Source organism: Micropterus dolomieu, linkage group LG02, assembly GCF_021292245.1.
Source record: "Micropterus dolomieu isolate WLL.071019.BEF.003 ecotype Adirondacks linkage group LG02, ASM2129224v1, whole genome shotgun sequence".
NCBI lineage: Eukaryota > Metazoa > Chordata > Actinopteri > Centrarchiformes > Centrarchidae > Micropterus > Micropterus dolomieu.
The window spans coordinates 4,305,480-4,310,158 of NC_060151.1; positions in this window are offsets into that span (position 1 = coordinate 4,305,480).

The following is a 4,679-nucleotide window of genomic DNA, read 5'->3' on the forward strand; positions in this document are numbered from 1 at the left end:
GCGGCTGCAGCACTACAGCAGGTCAGTCATAGTGAGCCAGTCCCAAATACTGTCAGCAATCTTTACATCTTGTCATGGTCACATCAGCTAATATATCTACTATGTTTGTTATAATATCTCTAGTCACAGATCACCTCCAGTAGAAACAGCAGCAACAAAAGCAGCGGCAGCAGCAACATCCCCTGCAACCCCTCAACAGCAACTGTTCGCTGTAAGTTATGTCAGCCCACCGTGTTTTAAAGCTAGATTTGGGTAATCCCTGTGTTTCTTTTTCAAAACTGTGTCACAGCATTTGTTGATGTATCGATACAGAAGCATTTGTATATGCATATAATCAAGGAATACATAACAATAGCCCTTCCAAAGGTCTCTGCACAGCTCTGCTTCTTACCACAGCCTGTAGCTGAGCTGTCACGTGACAAATGAACGACTCAAACCCAGAGACCCAGGGCCTTTCATAATCCGTGTTCTGGTCTGTACTTGTGTTCTTGTGAAACGCCATCTTTTGTGGCCCAAGTATTGTCCCAATACACAAGTTTGCATGTGAAATATCTATCGTCTGAGTCTTATAGCGTAATGGATGATAATTTGTCTCAGTGTTTCTCTGCAAAATGCTTAAACGGGTCGTCAAATGTAAAGCTGATGTGTGAGAAACATTGATATTAATATCAATCTGACTACCCCAAAACAAATAGTCCGGCCCCTCTGGCATATGCCAGAATTGCAAGGTGGGCAACTCACCCCTGGTTCTGTAAGCACAGTTTTTATTTCTGACAAGTTAATTTGCATAAACAAATGAGAGACTGGCCACCATGTAGAGCATTTTTCTTGCACAATAATTTAGTGACTGAAAACAACCCACAGAAACTGCTGTTTTGTCCAACTGGAATTAATATTAGGCTACTAACGGCAAGCTATAGTAGCCTGTACTATTATCTGAAATTATAATGAATTTACAAACATTAGCACTAATCAAACCTTAACCACAGTGGTGTAGGCTAATATCAGAAAATGGTTTTATTTGTGAAACAAATTTTGTGAACAGCTAAATCTCTACTAATAAACTATCTGTAGGCAGATCATGTAAATATATTATTATACTAACACTATACTTTCTATTTAATGTTATATATGTTATATTTTGTTTATCAAATGGTCAGATATAAAGACAAAATGCATAGATTTTGGTCGTTGGGTATGTAACTGCCTTTACTGAACGTTTACCCATCATGCTTACTGTCGCGCAAAGTCAATACAATAATACATTATTATTTTCTAAAATTTTGTTGCCTCTAACATTAGATTTTGGAGAAGTAAGAGAAGGGACAAAGAATTTATCTACAGTTTCATATGGCTTTTCTTACATTAAACAAGTTTAATGTTCCTAAATACTGGCATTTTTCAGCAGCGGAACACTGTTTTGGCGCTTTTCCATTACCAGTATTAGCTCAAGTCGCCTCGACTCGACTCTGTTTGGCCGTGCTCCTTTTTCCATTGCAGATAGTACCCCTCAATGTCAACACAACTGCCGCCACGTAAGATTCAATGCAACCCACACACCAGCTCCACACAGCTTTCTCTTTATTTAAGTTAAAATGTTTCAACATTCCTCAGAATGTAAAGACAGATAAGCGGTATGAAAACCTTCCAGCTGTGTTTTCCTCTGCCGTTGTTGCTGCAGTGGTCTGTGTGACGGCGGGAACAGGGGGCTCTGTGAGCGGGCAGCTGGCTGGCTTCGCTTTCAAGCACATTTTTATTCCGCCATCATTTCTCATAAAACTGTCAATATTCGAAATCTACACAGCTGATTTATCACCTCAAAACTTCTCAGAAGTGGATTTAGTGATGAAATTACATACAAAAACTGAAAAATATAAAACTTTCTGTTGCTGGCGTCTCTCTGTCTGGCGCGGGCAATGATGATGTAGTGAATAGTGACGATTCTCTCTGACCAATCAGTAGTCTGCCGTGTTTTCATGTCACATTTTAGTATCGCCACAGCTTGCTTGGAACCTCTGTCGTGTAAAAAATTCAAGACTTGGGCCAGATAAGAAAGCTTAAACTTTTACCAACATTTTTATTATCAACAAAAATAGACACCAATTAGAATAGTTCCACCGGAGTGTGTCAGAGATCGGTGCAAAAGAGTTTATTCCAATACAGCTCCAAGTGAACCCGCTGATGCACCCAGCAACACAAAGGCCCTTTTCAGGGCCACCACTGTTTACACTAAGAGCTCTCTTCCTACTTCTCAACCCAGTCTTTAAACCAATCATTTTTACAACAACAAATTACTAATTTCTTAGAACTTGATACTACAAAATTTACTTCTGTATCTATTTTGCAATAGATATTAGAATGCCACCGAGTATGATCTGAAACCAGTTGTCAGGACTACAGCAGTGACGGGAATTGCTGGATCTTATGTCTCTAATCAGTTTCTTTTTGAGAGCTGGCTCTTCAATTAGCATCAACTTTGTCATTATGCAGAGTACAGAGCTAATGAAAGGGACTTACCACATATGTAAGATGACTAGTTACCACTCCTTAGGAGTACATTAGTCCAAAAACATTAAAGTACCACAGAATTCAATGGAGAGTGCAGATGATGAATCCATGTATATGGTGACAATGAAAAGTTGAAGTGCAAGACCGCAAATAAACTCTTCAGAAACCAGCACACAGTTATAACATGATGCAAATGTCATTTCTCAGTCCACATGTCATGCCTAGATGTAGATCTATTTTTGATATTAGGGGGGGAAAGGATGCGGTGGCGACACAAAGGAAATAATGAAAGCACCTTTTTTACCGTAATAGACTCAAATCAACATTACAAAAGTTAACCAAATAAAGAAGGAAGGCTACAAATTGAACTTCTCCTTGATATCTCTAGAGTATTATGTCAGTCACATTTTAAAAGTTACAGCTATACACTATTCATTTACATGAACAAATGTAACACACTAGTGTCAAAATCCAAAGGCCCAGGTCCTACACCAACAATATTTCTGGTTACACATCGATTTCAACTTTTATTCACTAGATGGTGCCATTAATCAGTAGATGGTTTTTATCCACACATCAAAATATATTTAAATACTGACAGGAGACCATGTGTGGAACACTGACAGCTTTATTTTCCATATGGGCTAAAACATTAAAACACAATGTTCTGCTCTGTATAAACTTTAATGTGTAAACTGATCTGTTCATTAAAAACACATTAGGCTACACTTTGTAAATTTGTTCATACACTTAAAAGATATATTAAAAACATTACTCTGCAAAGTGTAATCTGATTTGACCATCCATTTCACTTGCTGATTCATTCAGCCATCTACTCAGTTTAACTGATTGTCACACTCATGACAAACACTGTACTCGTATCCCTCACTGCACAATTCATGTGCCCAGCCATCACAGAAAACCCATTTCTCCCCAGCGACTGGAGAGGCAAAATCATCAGAGGACTGATTTGTTTAATTTTCCAACTGCCTGGCCTGGGAGGTTTCCTGCATTTGGTCTTCAACGATGAAAGAGAATACATTTCTTAATTGGGAGAACTGTACTGGACATGGTTTCCAGTATTTTGGCTCGTACATGCATTTGCCAGTTTGTTTATAATCTCTACATTGCTCAAAACTGCTGACACTGGACACTTTCTTGCTGATTCACTCAGTGTCTCAGTGTCACACTTCTCACTGAAAACACTAGATGGGGCCAATGTGGTAATGACGTCAGATTTCATTCCAAACATTCAGACTTTCATTCAATATATTCGGATGGATAAACTTCATACTTATATATATATATATATATATATATATATATATATATATATATATATATAGTAAGGGAGTTTATATAAGGGATTATAATCTAGAGATTATCCTATTTTAACTAGACTTCCTCTTTGGGGCTCAGCCCACAGAACATGCCAGTCCGGAGCTCCTTTTCCTGGTCTGAGCAGAACACTTGTCTGTGGCGAGTATAACCCACAGTCGGTAACTGGTGGCTACAAGCCTCCTGTTGCTTTCTCTTTATTGTGACAAAAGGATGTAGTCACATAGCAGATATCAAATGACTCTGCCACTCCTCTGACAGACCTGCTGCTATCCACTTCCCTGGCAGAAAGACACAAAACCTCCCTACTCACTCCCCTATCTGTGGTTCTCTTTCAGTGTCTCATTCCGGTTATTAAAACATTTCCAGGACAAGTGCTGCAGATCAGCTGCAGGACTCACGTCTGTGTCGCCTGAGCGTCGGAGGAACAGGATGTTTAACGAGCTTAATTACCTGCTGTAATCAGCTGTTCTGCTTCGGCTCTGTGTAAAAACCTCCGACAAGGGCTTGCTCTCTGTCCCCCACACTAGACTCTGGACTTTTGGGGACATAGCCTTCAGCATCGCAGCACCATCCTTTGGAACTCCATCCCCACAGAGATCAGAAATGCTCCCTCTCTGGACACCTTCAAAAGCATTCTAAAAACCCACCTCTACAAAAGCATTCAATCCTGTATGACTTTTTATTGTTCTGTTTCTCTAGTTATGTGTAAAGCGTCCTTGCCGGTCTGACACCCCTCACCAATACACCATCCTTCCATATAACATGTGTACCTACTGTAATACTCCCCCAAACCAGCTGAGTAGTATGTGCAATCTGGAGACATTTTCTGA